Here is an 18,026-nt window from a genome sequence, read left to right as displayed (position 1 = left end):
AGAGATCCTGAGGCAGGGCGCGTGGCCGAGACCTCCGGGAACTCAAGACGAACACAAACATGGATGATCACCGAGTGTTCAAACGGTGACGTCCAAGTCTTGAGGACGGTCAAAAATGAGGTGTCTACACTGCTACATTACAGTGCATTGCATAAATCCCCAATTATCAAACTAGCTTCGCGAAAACGTGTAAGTCCAATTATCAAACCGGCTTCGTATAACGTATAAGTCCAATTATCAAACCGGCTTCGCGTAGCATATGAGTCCAATTATCAAACCGGCTTCGCGTAGCGTATAAGTCTAATTTTCAAACTGACTTCGCGTAGCGTATAAGTCTAATTATCAAAATCTTTCTGCATATCATTTTGCATCCTGCCCCTGAACTACGCTGGTTTGATTCCTTGAAAAGGGATACGTAGGCAGCCTGCAGGTACAATGATTTATTTATCTATATTTTGTTTGTTTGTCCAAGTCTTCGGCCTTGTCAAAAATTGGTCGTCTCTGGGCTTTGACATTCACTCATGTCATTTCATGACTTCGAGCTCTGTCAAAGAGGGGCAACTGTAGACACCCCATTTTTGACCGCCCTTAAGATTTGGGTACTACTGATGGTTTACTTGGTGGAGAAAGTTGAGTAGGGAAAATGTTCGATTTCTTCGGCAAGAGGAGAGTCAAACCCTACCCTCACACCCCATTTCTTGATCAAAAGATTTTAGATCTTAAGACCCTCTCTTTCGAAATATTTTTGAAATAAAGTTCCTACAATGTCTCAAGGCTCATATTTTGTTAAATGTCACACTTTTCGATAAACTGAGCCAGGACAAAATGGAAATGAATGAAAGAGAGATGGAATCTTTGAAAAATCTTTCAAAACACCTTGCTTAGGGGTTTGAAGTTGAGGAAAATGGGAGAAAAGGGGAGAAATCCAGTTGGGGGAAGAAAATGGGCAGGAACCGTCAAGAGAGAGTCGAGCAGCCCTCGCTGAATCGGGCCTATTCATTTGCATACTTGGATTTCAGCTATGAGGCCACCACCGTTGGAAAGCTTACTTATGGGGCTTCATTTTGCACTCAAGAATCTCCTAAAGCCAAGTCCAGACGGGGGAGATATGGTTGGTTGAAGAAGGGCATCAATCCGGTTGGACTGAATCTGTGCGGCTTCACCAAAACAGGCATAACTTTTTGCACAGTTGGAATTTTAATACAAGGCTGGCGCCATTGGAAAGCTAACATCTGGGGCTTCATCATAGTAGATGGCGGACCGCCTTGGACCTTTTTACCTGGTCGGCCGACCAGGTTAAGTGGTCGGCCGACCACTTGAACTGGTCAGCCAGCTCTATACAGCTTTGTCTCTGTGAGTTGGTTCTAGTTGTGCCAGCTGGAGGGCACAGACTGGATCCTCCATACACGTGTATGGAGGATCTTTTGCCTTGCTTCTTGGCTTCTTGGAGAAGCTTTGGTCTCCTTGGTCTATAAAGGATGCCCTCCCTCTCCATTGCAAGGGTTCAAATTTTGGTGAAGGCTCATAGATACATCCCTCTTTGTATCTCTCCCTTTGAGCCCTAAAAGAGTGAGCTTTTGACCCCTTTGCATACCATCTCCTAACCTAACCCCTCCACCATCACTCTAAGCATCTTGGAGGCCATTTTCAGAGGCTAAGGGATTGGTTTTTGGGTCCAGAGGTTGCTGGTTCTTGCTGTGCCACAAGGGTAACCATTTTCTCCCTTTTTGAGCATCATTTTTTATCCTTATTTTAGCCATACTTTCAAGCATATTTGAGCTTTGGTGTAAACTGAAAAAAGTCTTATTTTGAGCTTCATAACAAGTTTGTTTAAGGTCATTTTTCTGTTGGGGGTCATCTACCCCCTTGCATGCTTGTTTTCATCTTGTTTTGAGCCATGCATTAAGGCCTTTGTATTGTGCTTTGTTTGGCCTTTTAGTCACTGAAATCCAATGGATTTTCAGTGGCTAGCATGCTATTTTGAGCCTCAAAATCAGAGAGGGGTGACCCTCTCATCCCTTGTCTTGTTTACTAGCATTTTTAACCTAACAAGGGAGCCCATGTGTGCATGCTTCCAAGACTCATTTCAGGCCCTTTCAAGTGAGTTTTAGGGCCTGCATAACCTCTGTCCAGAGGTGGTTTTTTCCATATTAGGTGTCCCTCTTGCATGTGTAGAACAACCATCTTTATAGCTTATCAAAGGAGCCTATCATTCTTGCATGAATAGACCATGTTTCAGTGGGTTTTTGGGGTTTATTTGGCATGTCATACCTCTCACTTTTTCTGGTTTGGTAGCCTCTTTATTGCCTCACATACTTGTAGTGCAAATCCCCTTTACTAGCTTGTGTTGCATTCTATTTTGGCCCTTGATTCTAGCACTTTTTGGCCATGCCTTGAACTGATTTTGTGCCTGTTTGGGACTGCCTTAGCTCTTTTTTTATGCCTCATGGTCGAATAATGCTTGCTATGCATGGTTGTAGTTCAATACCCTTGCCTAGCTTTGAGTTTTGGGGCCTATTGCATGCTTGTGTTGAGGTGTTTCCATGTTTTGGGGCCATTGTATATCATATTTTAGAGCTTATATGCATGCCATATTCCCATCCTTTCCACTCTTTAAATGCGTTTGAGAGTTGTGCATAAATGCCTCGTTTTCGGACCATTGCATGAGCTTCATTTCTATGCATGTTGAGCCATCATTTTAGGCCATTTTCCCACTGTCTTGGACCTACCTAGGGTCTGTTTGGGGTTGGTTTTTTCATTTGTGCATTGCTTTGTGTACCTCTAGTGTAATCCGCTTCACTAGTTTCGGTATTCGGGCCATCTAGCATGCATTGTGTGACATATTTGCATGAGTCGGGACCATGGTGCATCATGTTTCAGAGCTGGAAAATGTGTGTTTGTATGCCATATTTCATCCCTTGCCATGCTTTGATAGAGTTGCATTTGGTGCCTTAGGTTTGGTCCCTTGCATTTGTGCATGTTTGCATGTGTGTTGTTGCTTCATTTTCATCATGTTTGGCCACTGATTTGGGTGTGGCTGAGGCCCATTCACTTTGGTTTAAGTCCATCTTGCATTGAGTATGCCATATTATCCTTAGCATTGCGCATGCCGGGTAGTTCGTCGCATTGAATATGTCATTTGATGTTCGCATTGAGTATGCTAAGTCGCATCGTGTCACATGGTTGCATGCCATTAGCATTGATAGGTTGCTTATGTTGCTTTGCATTGAGTATGCATGCTTTTGGCATTGGTGGTTTGGTCATTTTGTTGCGTGCTTGTCCCTTGCATTGCATGTTTGCATACTTATGTTGCATTTCGTTATGCTTGCACGCATTGCATTGTGCATGCCATGTTTCTTGTTTGCATAATTGCATTGCATTTCCATGTTTGGGTTGCATTGTGTTCGAAATAGGAGTTAGTCTGAACACGGGAAACGAGGGACGTCTCGTACTCAATGTGACGAAACGTGCCTCGATTCCCGGTCGCCGACACTCTTGACCATCCATGATGGAGTTGTTGGTTTTAGTTGCTTATATGTGCATTCATGTCCCATTGAGTCGTGCAATTCGACTCCTCGGCCATCATGCATCGAGATGCGTGATTGGTGGTCCGAGGATCGAGGGTTACACTCCCTAGAGCCTATACTATGACGGGGAGAGTGGTCGAGCACACATTTGTTGAAAATACCTTGCCATGCCTCCCTATTGCTTTGTGTTGAAGAAAACAAGAATCTAGGGGCAGAAAGTGGTCGGCCGACCAGGTTTTCTAGCAGGCCGACAACCTTTTTTTGGTCTCCACCACAAAGGGTGGTCGGCAGGTGGTCTCCAATGCCGTTGGCTGGTCGGCAGCCCTCCCACAACTTCCCAGAGTGGAGTTTCAGCCTCTTGGAGCTTCTTGCAAGTTTCTGAAATCAATTGCACACAGAGGCGAGACGAGGCATCGCGATGGATTTCTCGACGAGGCGACTCGGGCATGCATGCATCCATTGTCATCCAAAATAGAGCCGAGGCAGTCCATTCTACATAGTTTGCATGCTAGTTTATTGCTTACTTAGTTGATTTGTTAATTAGCTAGAATTGTGTAATAATTTCTGTGAGTTATTATCCATTTTGGTTGTGTAATATTTATTCGGACCCTCCGAGAGAGGGCACAATTGTGTAATAAGTGTGTGTGTGTGTGTGATGTATGTCTTCCAACCCCACGTCTTTCTCCCTTTTATTTACTAGCTTTTGATGGTTAGTTTAGGGCATGTTTGCATCATTCATCTGTACTGCATGCACCGGGCTCGGCGCATCATGCTAACTGCATTGTATTTCAATTCCAAGTTGAATACATGTTATCTGTTGCATTTCATATGCCATGTTTAGAATGGCCGAGCCCATCCTAGTTGCATTTTTGCATGTGTTGCATTAGCCATCTTAACATGAACTAGGATCATGCATTGATTACTAACTAGTTTCTATTTTGGCTTGGGGTACTCGGTAAGTATTTATGCTTTAGCATCCTTGCATGTGTGTGAGTGATTGTCATGATAGCATGCTTACCATGAGGCTATGTGCTTATGTGATATACCTGCCTGAATGCCTGTGGGTGGAGGTTGGGTTGCTTGAGTTGGAATAATTCATCGAAACCCGCGTTTTAGCCTACTTGCGAGTAGCAAACTTCAATCCATTTTCAAAACAAACGGATGTGCGATGTTTTGTTCCAACTTAGGCAATCCAGTCTATACTTGTATGCTGTGCGCATCACATAGTAATTCTAGGCTAATAAACCGGAATAAGAGCACATAATGTTTTCAAAACTCGATATCATGGTTAGTAGAGGCCGATCTTTGATCGGGCAAGTGGGGGTGCTCACGAAGTGACCTTCCCCAATCGTACCCAAGTTCCCGAGCCGAGGCAACTTTGGTGATGATGGACACGTGGCCTTAGGCACGAGTCAGGGTTTCCTAAATTTCTCCAAAATAAAATATTTAGGTGGCGACTCTGTATCTGGCAAAGCAGTCTATGTTTGGTACTTCTTTCTAAAAATCAATTTTTTGAAATGATTTGCCAGATTTGTACTCTTTGATGATTCATCAGTCTTGCATTGCACTCTGTGAGATTAGATACAGGACCGTGACATTGAGTCCTAAACTGTAGTAAGCCCAATGAACAAAACGGGATTCCCTCCCGGGACGTTCAGGGACGTCTACAACATAGAAGAAGACCCTGAAGAAGAACCTGAGGAAGAACCTGAGTTCAACCCCAACAAACCTGAGGTTTATGACGTTGAATCTCGCGACGAGTCGGATGGATCTGACGACTAGTTAGTCCTGGTGGGGGGGAATATAAACTGGGCAACTATACTTATATTTTGTTTGTAATAGGGGCCTTGATGCTAACATGTTCAGTCTAGATTACTTTTGATGCCTTTTGGGATGTTGGCAGACTAGTTTTGGGCTTTGTGGCGCTTAAGTGTTTTTGGTAATTGCATCATTCTAACATAATACCATATTTTGTAACCACCATGTAAAGCTGACCATGTGTACCTCAACTCATGGATATATGTACATACATATAAATGGATGCATAGTTATGACGACTCTCCTTTGTTATACATTTCTCGTTTCCAGCTTCCTTATCTCTTTTATACAATACAAGTTATGACTCGTCGAAATCCCACCATAGTATTAACACGTTGAATTTTAGGATGAACACTCGAGGGAACCCTACGAGAGCTCTTGGAGCTGGCGACTCAAGCCGTGTCGATCGATTAGAAAGAATGATGGAGCAATTCTTCACGATAGCCCAAGCTGAAAGGCAACAACCACCACCTCCACAGAACCCACCTCAAGTAATTCCACCACCACCTCAAGTACCATAACAACCGACTAACAATGCCCAGGGCCCACAGTTGGGAAATGTGGCACAACCTCAACGGGAAGATCTCAACTTGAAGGAATTCTTGAAGCTGAAACCTCCAACCTTACTGGGAGGAATAGACGCTGAAAGGGCCAATGTTTGGGTCGTAGAGCTGAGAAAGATATTTAAAGTCATGCATTGTACGGAAACCCAGAAGGTTGGACTAGCCACGTATTTACTATAAGGAGAAGCTCAGCAATGGTGGGAGATGAAGGAAGAGACCGAGCCGACAATGATTTGGGACCAATTTTTGGTCGTCTTTCGAGAGAAATACATACCTCAGTCCGTCCAGGATGCAAAGTGTGCGGAGTTTTATCGACTGAAACAGTAAGGACAGATGTCGGTGACTGAATACGAAGCAGAATTCACCAGGCTATCACAGTATGGGAAACACCTGATTAGCACAGAAAATCTAAAAGCTTGAAGATTCGAAGAGGGACTCCACCCCGACATCCGTGATGTCATACTGCCAATGCGATTGGTTACATACGCTGACATAGTTGATCGTGCCATGATCGTGGAGAAGAATGTCAACAGGAGGAAGAAGTTCACTGAAAAGAAGAAGCGTCATTTTGACAACTTTGATGGGAAGAAGTCAAGTGATTTTCCACCCAAAAAACAGAATGCGGGACCGTCCAATGTTTGGAGGCAGAATAACAATCGGGGCAACAAGGTGCCTAAGTGTAACACTTGCGGTAGCTTCCACTCAGGAGAATGTCGCAAAGCTGCTGGAACTTGCTTTAACTGCGACAAGGGGGGACACATGAAAAGGAATTGTCCTATATTGGTGCGAACTGGAGCGAATGCGGTACCACTAGGGAGAAACATGGTGCAGACAATTGGGGCAGAACCTAACTTAGTGAACAATCAACAACAAGGCAGAGCTTTTGCCTTAATACCAGGAGACGTACAGAACACAGAAATGGTAGTTGCAAGTAACTTGTTTATCTGTTCATAATCGGCTTATGCTCTTATAGATTCCGGATCAACACATTCATTCATTGCATCACATTTTGCCATGAGACTACCTAAGAAACCCGAACCCCTTGGTTATGATTTGATTGTTCCTCAGCCCATGAGTGGCAGTATTTGTTGCTCAACTGTATATAGAAATTGTGATGTGTGTTTCGTTAATAATCATCTGACAGTCGACTTGATTCCCATGGAGATGGGTCACTTCGACGTTATCCTTGGCATGGTTTAGCTGTCTGCCAACAATGCCACTATCGACTGTGCACATAAGTGTGTTGAGTTTCGAATCCCTGGTCATGTGGACTTTCGTTTCACGGGGGTTGGCATAGTTCCACCTCCGTATTTAGTATCCGCGGCTCAAGCCCGACGACTTCTGAGGAAAGGTTGTCATGGGTTTTTGTGTAGCATCTCATCGTCGCCAGTAGAAGATACAAAGATATCTGTTATTCCTGTGGTTTGAGAATTTTCGGAAGTCTTTCCGAAGGATCTACCTGGAATGCCAATAGATCGGGAGATTGAGTTTTCTATTAAGGTTGCACCTGGTACGCAACCGATCTCCAAAGCTCCGTATCGGATGGCCCCAGCCGAATTGAAAGAACTGAAAGTTCAATTACAAGAGTTACTTGACAAGGGTTTTATTAGACCGAGCTCGTCCCCATAGGGAGCACCTGTCCTTTTTGTTAAGAAAAAAGATGGAACAATAAGGTTATGTATTGATTACCAGGAACTAAATAAGGTTACAATAAAGAATAAGTACCCACTACCTCGAATTAATGAGTTGTTTGATCAACTGCAAGGCGCATGTGTATTTTCGAAGATTGATTTATGATCAGGGTACCATCAACTGAAGGTGAAAACCGAAGACATAGGGAAGACAGCTTTTTGTACTTGTTACGGTCACTACGAGTTTCTTGTGATGCTTTTGGCATGACTAATGCACCTGCTGCGTTTATGGACTTGAATCGTGTATTCAAGCTATTCTTGGACGAATTTGTCATCGTTTTCATAGACGATATATTGATTTACTCCAAGGATGAAAAGCAACATGCAGAACACTTGTGAAAGGTTCTACAGACGCTAAAGGAGCGAAAGCTCTATGTCAGGTTCAAGAAATGTGAATTTTGGTTAGACAGTGTCACATTCTTAGGACACGTCATCAGTAAGGATGGAGTTTCAGTGGACCCACAAAAGATTGAAGCAATTGTCAATTGGCATCGACCCACCACCGTGACTAAAGTTAGAAGTTTTTTGGGACTAGCTGGCTACTACCGCAAATTCATGCAAGATTTTTCAAGGATTGCCGTGCCGTTGACTGAGCTAACACGAAAAGGCACACCGTTCATTTTGACCGAAAAACGAGAGCAGAGTTTCCAGGACTTAAAGAAGAGACTGGTTTCGACACCGATCCTTGCCCTTCCTGACGGCGTCGATGGATATGCAATCTATAGCAATTCGTCACGACAAGGCTTGGGATGTGTTTTAATGCAACGTGGGAAAGTCATCGCCTACGCCTCACGACAACTGAAGACACACGAAAGGAACTATCCAACTCACAACCTGTAGCTCGCTGCAGTAATTTTTGCCTTGAAAATCTGGAGACACTACTTGTATGGAGTATCGTGCTAAATCTACACTGATCATAAAAGCCTAAAGTACATCTTTACCCAGAAGGAGCTTAACTTAAGGCAACGTCGGTGGTTAGAACTAATCAAAGATTACGATGTCAATATTCAATACCACCCAAGAAAAGCTAATGTGGTAGCAGACGCTCTGAGTAGGAAATTGACAGGGAGGATAAATTGCCTACTCACTACGCAACCAACACTTTTAGAAGAGATTGATCAAATAGAATTGGAAGTGATAATTCCAGGATCGATTACCACGTGCAACGCCATAGTTGCTCAACCCGCCATAACTGAAATGATCAGACAAAGACAGAAGGAGGATCCAGAATTGAAAAAAATTCGAGATGGACTAGAAACAGAACCACATCCAGATTTCACAGTTACCAATGGAATTCTGAAATTTTGAGGTAGAGTCTGTGTCCCGGCCACAGAAGAGGTCAAACGCTAGATTTTGGACGATGGCCACAAGTCCAGACTTGCAATTCATCTAGGGATCACCAAGATGTTTCAAGACTTGAAGACCGTATATTGGTGGAGGGGAATGAAGAGAGAGATAGCAAAATATGTAAGGAGTTGTTTCCAGTGTCAGCAGATAAAAGGAGAACACCAAAAGCCAGCAGGACTACTTCAACCTCTACTTGTAGCCGAACGAAAGTGGGAGCACATCACGATGGACTTCGTATCGAGACTACCACGCACACCGAAAGGAAACAACATGATATGGGTGATCGTTGATCGATTAACAAAGTTAGCTCATTTTCCGTCGGTCAAAAAGACGTTCTCAGTCGACCATTGTGCCTACATCTACCTCGCAGATATAGTTAGACTACATGGAGTACCTGTATCTATTGTGTCCGACCGAGACTCGAGATTTGTGTCAGATTTCAGGAGTAGCTTTCAACGAGCCATGGGAACAAAGCTGAACCTTAGTACATCCTTTCATCCGCAGACCGATGGACAATCTGAGCAGACCATTCAAACGCTAGAAGACTTGCTTAGAGCCTGCGTGATGGATTTTCAAGGCAGTTGGAAAGAGTACATACCTTTAGTAGAGTTTGCCTACAATAATAGTTACCAGGTGAGTATCGGGATGGCATCTTATGAAGCTTTATATGGAAGGAAATGTAGATCGCCAGTATGTTGGACTGAGGTCGGGGAGAAACAGATCATGGAAGAAGAAATCTGACCAAACATCATTGAGGAAACAACGGAGAAGATCAAGCTCATCCAGGACCGCCTAAAGATAGCTCAAGATAGATAGAAAAGTTATGCGGATAGCGGAAGGAGGAATCTTGACCTCAATGTAGGAGACTCAGCATTTGTGAAGATTTCACCTCTGAAAGGGGTCGTTCAATTTGGGAAGCGAAGAAAATTAAATCCAAGGCTCGTGGGACCTTTCAGAATCACTGAGCGTGTCAGACCTGTAGCATATCGACTCGCATTAACACCAGAACTCGCCGGAGTTCATGACGTCTTTCATATCTCGATGCTAAAACCTTATGTGCCAGACTCATCACATGTTCGAGTGCCTGAGTCAGCTGAAGTGCAACCAAATCTGACTTACATTGTAAAGCCCCTTCGTATCATGGACAGAAGGCTGAAGCAATTGCGAAACAAAGTCATACCTCTAGTGAAGGTCTGGTGGGACAATAATGCTAACAGAGAGGCTGCTTCAGAAAAAGAGGAGGACATCTGAACTCTCTACCCGCATTTTTTTGAAGAAGGTAATGTTTTTTTTTTATAACACGTTACTGTAGTACTTCGGTCAAGTTTGGAGGACCAAACTTCTTAAAGTGGGAAGGATGTGAAGACCCGACCCAAATTTTCACCTTTTCTTTAACACCGTCAATGAACGGAGGCCACATCTCATATTTAATAAGTTCATCAATGTCATGTTAATAAATATTATCTATACCTCGTCATCTAGGGCGAACCTATAACAGAACAATAATTGATAATCCTCTTCGTGTGTGTCAGAAATGAAACTCATAAAGATGTATTTTTTTTTTCTTTAGGCGAAACGGATCACACCATCGAACTCAGAATGTCGAAATTAGTCAACAGTGATTAAATGGAATTTTTCTTGAACCGATTTTCGGCCAACCGGATGTCCCCGCACTGCGTTTTATCCGAGCAATGCAATTTGTGGTGGTAAAATCAGCCACCATGGCCGTAAATTTCTTCGTGAGGTGAAAGATATATCCAACTCACTCCCCTTTTTACCACATACTTCACCATTCAATCCTAGCCATTAATCTTACCTACCCCTTTCTTCCTATATATATCCGATATGTGCAGAAACTTCATCTTCTTGCTAAAAATCTGTAGATTTAAGAGAGAAAATCAAACACTTTCATCTTTGTTCTTCAAGCTTCAAGTCTAGGTAAATTCCTCTCCATATCTACTTCAATTCCATAAGTTAAAGCCTTCATTTCTTTCCTTTGATTTCATGTTACAATGAACCATGAATCTCAATTCCATAAGTTAAGGACTTCATTTCTTTCCTTTGATTTCATGTTACAATGAACCATGAATCTAAATCCTAAAATACATATTTAGACTTTATTTCCTCCCATTGATATCATGTTGCAATGAACCATGAGGCTAAAGCTCAAAACAAGGATTTTACCCAACAAACAGTTTTTCTTTTCTTGAACAGACAGTCTACTTTGAAAATTCATCAAAAACTATTTAGGACACTTTAACGGTTGATGTTTGGACCAGAGTTAAATTAGAGTGTTATCTTTCCAACCCAATTTGTTTCAACTCGATCCAACAGCTAGATTGTTGTGGAAATGATTTTTTCAGAAACTACAACGAATCTGGACCAGCTTTGTTTTACTGCCATTCTACCCTGTTTATGAGCATTTTTGGGAGACGAGTTCCCATGAAAAAGTTTCATAACATCTTGATTAATAACCCTGTAAAATTTCAGAATATTTTAAATTGTTTTGATTAGGATTTTAGCCTCTGATCTAAAGTGCTGCAAACTAAGAATTTCTGAACCATAAGAGAAGGACCCCTTTTAAATTGTACACTTTGGGATTATGGTTTGAATATTTATTTCATTCTTAGAATTAATTCCTAGAATGTAGTTTTTCATACGTTGTGTTTAGATCTCGATTTCGGTTGATTTTACCAAACTTCGTGTACATTTAGGTGAGTTCATGCTTACACTTTTTACATGTATTTGAATATAATGACATGCTTTGATCGATGAATTATTTTGGAGCATGAGATTGCATTGATTTATGAATAACCGAATAAACATATGATTTTGAACTTTAGCAAGTATGCCTATGATTGGAAAAGTACCTCGAATACATTTTGAAAATCATGTTATGTTTCAGAAAACGTGAGCTAACGGGATAAGCCGACTCACATGTATTGCTTATATACATATTGTTTTTATGAAGCCATGGTTAAAACATTGTTATAAAACTCTTGCAAATGTAATAACGTATATTCGAACGGAACATCCCGGACGTTGGGGGAAATTAAAGATACCAACGGGTGAGGCGTTATAAGGGTGGTTGTTGGGACGCGGCCATCGTCCCTTGGCATGATCATGACCACTTGATATTAGTATGGGTAGCTCCCTACTTCTCTGGCAACATATCCAAACGAATGGACATATGTATGTATATATTGATATATATATATATATATATATAAGAGCATTTATTTTGTCTTTTCAGCCATTGGGCTTTTGAACATGAACAGTTATCCTTGAAACTTGAAATATTATGTTTGAACCATGGCAAACTTGTAAATTGAGTAAATATGTTCTCACAAGCTTTATAGCTCACGAGTGTGTTACTAACCCATTTCAAGTCAGGAGAATGCTTAGTGGATAACCAAAGGCCTATTTTTGTGGTGTCTCGTGGCCTGGGATGGATTCTAGACCTATAGTTTCATATAAGTCATGTATTACTTCTTTTGTTGGCATGGGGCCAAGTTATTGTTGTAACTTAATTTCCTTTATGACTTGTATGACTTATATAGCAACGCTCTAGTTAAATGTAATCACCTAGTATTTGCAATGATTTATTTATTTGTTCTCTAAACTAGTTAGTAGTACGCCTAGGGTGCGAGATGAGGCGCTGGCCAGTTGCGATTCCGATTAGCCCCTATTTCGGGATGTGACAGAGGTCACTTGTTGTGTCTGGTCGCTCGAGCAACAACTCCTTCACTCGAGCGAGAGTCTCGTTTATCAGTTTCGCAGCTGAGCCATTTTACATCACTTTTTGATTTCATTTCCTCTAAAAACCCTAATCCGGCATTCTCTCTCTAAAACACTCTCTCTCTACAAATACTCCATGATCTAAGGGTCTCTCTACCCTACTCCCTTTGATAAAGAGTTAGAGCATCTTGTGGGCTTCCTCTTCATCTAAGCAAAATCGAGTTTGGGCACTTTTGAGGTTCTTCTTCATCTCCTTTGACCTTCTACACTTGAGGTAGGGATATTCTACACCTTGATATGGTTTTTAACCAAGATATTGGTTGTTATGTATAAAGGATGAGGTTTGGGAGCAATTTGGGTAACCTAGGGTTTGAGCTCAAATTAAAAAGAGGGGTTTTCCTATGTTGGTTTACAAAAAGAATATGGGGCTTGTATATAAAGCTTCCTTGTGTCAAAATAGTGAAATTTGGCCTTTGGGTTGATATTATTGAAAGGGGAAATTTTGCCCTAATTTGTGATAAATAATTATTTTGTATAAATAATGAAATTGATATGAAAAATGTGAAATTGAGAGGATGTGTAAATGAATGGTGTAGTTGGATTTGTTAAATCACTCACCTATGAAATTTGATAAATTATCTGTTTCAAAGAATATTTATCTATTTAGAAATATCTGTTTTGGGCTATCGGTGGAGTATAGCCATGAATGTTGTAGAAATTACGTGAGGATTAGGTAAACTGAAACTAATCATTTAATTAGGTCATTGAACATGACGGTATGTTGAATACATTGAATATGTGTAATTGAATGTCATTGAATATGATGGTGTTTTTAAATACATTGTATATGTATATTGTTTAGGAGAAGAAAGGGGATGTACTCCATTGTTTGGGAGGAGATAGGGGATAGACTCCATTGAGAATTAAGTTGGTCGAAGTGTCCAGAGTAAAAGTCCCGAAATCTTATGTATACATGGGTGTCGGTTCCCGCAGATGAAATTTCCGTAAAATGGCAAGATTGAAATGTCTATGTGATAGTTATGTTGATTAAAAACCCCTGAGTTGTAAACCCTTGAGTTGTAATCTCAGTTAGGTCATTTGGAGAACTATAAACTTGGTCTATGAATTGAAATGAAATGAATTAAATTGAAGGAAACAGAAGGAAATGAGTTAGGATATGGATATCAATATCGCTTGCTTATGTAAAGAGTATGTGTTGTCACGAATATTGAATATGTATGCCTGACACTTGTATCTTAGTTAAATCTCATATATTGTGTCAGTTTATCTCTACTGGGCTTTGGCTCACCCTACTTGGGAAACCATTTTCAGGTACAGGTGACATGCCTCCTCCAAGGACATACCTTGAGAGGAATAGGGGTTAAAGACTCTATTATGTTATGTTTATGCTTAAATGTTTATTCAAGCTGAGGACTTTACATGTATAGAGCTTAGGACTCTTTCTTTTGTTGTAACCAAGTGATATCTTGGAAAGATGTAAGCCCGTAGGGCATTTATTTTGTTATTTTTAACTTGTATTACATGATATAGATTCAGAATGAATGTTTATGAATGTATAATGCATGTAATCCCCTTTTGTAATACGGACTCTGATATATGAAAGTGTATCAATCATGTTATATTCACTTCTCTTATCATGTTGGGTTATTAGCATTATTTTGAGAGCATTACAACTTGGTATCAAAGCGTACCAGATTTGAATACTTGGGTACGTGGGAAGTGGTTAGTACCACCATGGGTTTGTCTCGCTTGTTAGAGACTTAAGTATGGATGATATGTGTTTATGTGATAACATGCCTATGTGATTATATAGGTATGGGATTTAGTTCCTAAGATGTTGATTGGGTCTACGGGCTTTTGGAAGTCCAATTAGAAGAGCACTTGATCACTGCTATTTCTAATTGGAACTCCAGTAACGCCGCGGGACAGTCATTATCTAGGAAGGAAATTCATATATGTTTACGTGATTACGTGCTTATGTGGAGCGAATTATTGTTGTCCATCGTATTAGGACGTGAGTAAATTAGCTTCAGCACATTTGTAAATGTGCTAATGTCTATCGTTGCCTTTATTAGGATGTCAGGACGTGGACGTGGTGGTGGTAGACGTGGAAGGCGTGGTAGGCGCGAGATGTCTATACCGGATGAAATTCAGGTGCAAGAGGAATAAGTGGGTCAAGCCAATATGGCCGAGCCGGTAGGTCAACAGGCCATGGGCGCTGTAAACACCCTATTTTTGACCGACCTCAAGACTTAGACGTCATCGCTTGAGTACTCGATGATTGTGTTTGTTTGTGTTCGTTTTGAGCGCCCGAAGTCCTCGGCGGAACGCCCTGTCTTTGACCCTCTAACCCTTGTCTTTTCTTTGCTTGGTTTTGGACCAATTTTTGTTGTTTTTGAGTCTGGAACCTCTTGGTGACCTGTCGGCCACCACCATAGGCTATCGGCCATGGTTTGTGCTTGTCGGCCACCAGTGGTGGCCGATCGACTACCAGTGGTGGCCGACAGCCACCAGTGTCTTTTTCCAAATATTTGTTGACAGTTGTGCCAGCTGTTGGCACATATTCATGCATCTGCTCCCACGTGTATATCTTGATATTTTGGAGGGAGATACATGTTTTGCTATATATAGGGGGGTCTCTCCCATTTTTTAGGGTTAGACATTTTGGACTCAAAATATCTCTCTCTCTCTCTCTCTCTCTCTCTCTCACACACACAAATTTGTGTGTGTTTGCTTAGTTTCTCTACACTTTTGCCTACACCTCCTAAACCAAATCTTCTCACCTTTGAGCTGAGGTTCCTTGGGACCTACTTGGAGCTCTTGAAGGTGGTTTTGGCTTGAACTTGTGCCTCAAAATGTTCTTTGCTTCAAGAGGTAGAATACTAGTCTTGTTAGCTTGTTTTCAATACTTTGTTTTTCTATCTTTTTCAATTGTTTTTGGGCTGTTTTTGGGCTCTATAAAACTATGATTGTGTGGGCTGAAATTGGTGTTTTTGGCCATTGAGGTTAGGGGGGTCGTTCATCCCTCTTTATTCTTTGTTGATTAAGGTCATTTCACCTTTGTTTCCCATTTTGAAACTATCTTTTTTGGCCTTTTAACCACTGATTTTCAGAGTTATTTTAGTGGTAAAAAACATGTTTTGAAGTCCAAAATTGGAGGGGTTAGCCTCCCCTCTTTGTGCTTTATTTGCTAGCCTAGGTAGCTCTAAGTGTTAGCCTTGTTTTCTAGCATTTTGTAGTTTAATCTCAGCATGTTTTAAGCTCTATTTAGGACTGTTTTGCCTCTGTTTTCAATTGTTTGGTGCCTTTGAGTCTTATTTTGTGTAGTTGTAGTGTAAGTTCTTGCACTAGCTTGTTGTTTTAAAGCTTAAATATCATTTGTGTGACTTGGTTGCATATTTTTAGTGCTTTTATCACTTAATTTCAGCACCTAAATCTCTACAACCTCCCTCTTTGCTTCACTCTTTCATTTACTTTTAAGGGTTGTTTCAAATTTGGGATCCTTTAAGCTTGAGATTGAGGTCATGCTTAATGGTTTAATCCTCCTTGAGGGTTCATTACCAAAGCCATGAGCTCTCTCTTGTCTTACATCATTCCTTGGTTGACACTTCTTTCATCATAGAGGACACTCACCAATGGATTAATTGATTAATGAATGATTCGGTAATTAAAACGTGTAAACAAAATTGACACATAAAAGAGGCAAGCTAAGCATCTCTATGTGTTGCATTGCATGTGTTCAAATCGGACGTTAATTTGAACACAAGGAAAATGGGACATTTTATACTCAAAAGTGATGAAATGTGCCACTTTCCTAGGTCTCCATGGCCCTTGATCATGCATGATAGGGTGATGGTCATTTTGGTCCGATTTTTGCATTTATTGAAACTTGCACAATTGGTTTCACAAGCCATCATGCAACGATATTGCTTGATTGATGGCTTATGAACCAAATTTTGTCCCTCATTTGATTTTCCTGTGAAAAGGAAAAACAAAGTGTGCAAACAATCTATGAGAATACACTTTTTCGCTCTGTTTTGCTCTCTATTGCAGCAAGGAAGTTCAAACCAGCAGTGGCCGACAGCCACCACTAGTAGCCGACCGACCACCAATGGTAACCGACCGGCCACCATTGGTAGCCGACCGGCCCCTTGTCGGCCACCAATGAAATTTGCACAGTGTGTTGGTAAGATGTAGCAGAAGTGCTCTGGAAGCTAGCAGCACTGTTAGTGTTCAAATGAGCAAACAGAGGCACTCAGCAGCAAGGCAGTGGCTTTTCGGGTGGAAATCGAGCACATACATGAGCCTCCCTTGCATTTCAAACTTATTTAATGCTTAAATATCTAGCTTAAATTCGTATTCTAATTAATTACTTGTAGATAAATAAGTGTTGTAATAATTAGTTAGTTTAGCTAGTTATTCAATTTTGTTTTGTAATTAGTTAACTTAAATAGTTAATTATTTCAATTTGTAATAATTAGTTAGCTTAATTAGCGTAGCTAGTTGGTTAGCTTATTCATTCGGACCCTCCTTCACGAGGGCGTAATGTTGTAATAAGTGTGCATGCGTGTGTGTATGTCTTCCAACCCCATGTCTTTCTTCCTTTTATTTAACTGCTTTTGATGGTTAGATTAGGGACATATTTCAATTAGAATATTGTATGCTTGCATCCAATTCATTTTGTATTGCAAGCACCGAGGCTCGGCGCATCATTCAAACTGCGTTGTCTTTTCAACACCTTCTTTGAATACGTGCTTAAATCGCATGTTATCAAATCATCTCATATGCCACATCTGTAGCCGAGCCTATTAAATGCATATTGCATGTGTTGCATTGGTCATTTAACATAGTTAGTGTAGACGCGCCCTTGGGCCCCATGCTACAGTTCGGACTCGACTTGTGTGTCACAGTTCTAAATCTGATCTCACAATGTGCAACGTGAGATTGATAAATCACCAAAGAGTCTAAATCCGGCAAATCGTTCTTGAAAACAGATTTTTTTGAAAGAAGTGCCAAACATAGACTGCTTTGCCAGATACAGAGTTGCCACCTAAATATTTTTTGTGGGGGAGATTTAGGAAACCCTGACTCGTTTGCCTAAGGCCACGTGTCCGTCATCACCAAAGTTGCCTCGGCTCGGGAACTTGGGTACGATTGGGGAAGGTCAGCTATGAGCACTCCTGCTCGCCCGATCCGAAGATCGGCCTCTACTAACCATGATATCTAGTTTTGAAAATGTTATGTGTTCTTATTCCGATTAATTAGCTAATCTTACTATGTGATGCGCACAACACAAAAGTATAGACTAGATCGCCTAATTT

The sequence above is a fragment of the Camellia sinensis genome, chromosome 2, assembly GCF_055761805.1.
Source record: "Camellia sinensis isolate YWXY chromosome 2, ASM5576180v1, whole genome shotgun sequence".
In the NCBI taxonomy this organism is placed as follows: Eukaryota; Viridiplantae; Streptophyta; class Magnoliopsida; order Ericales; family Theaceae; genus Camellia; species Camellia sinensis.
The sequence above is the reverse complement of the archived record's forward strand: the minus strand, read 5'-3'. Positions refer to the sequence as shown.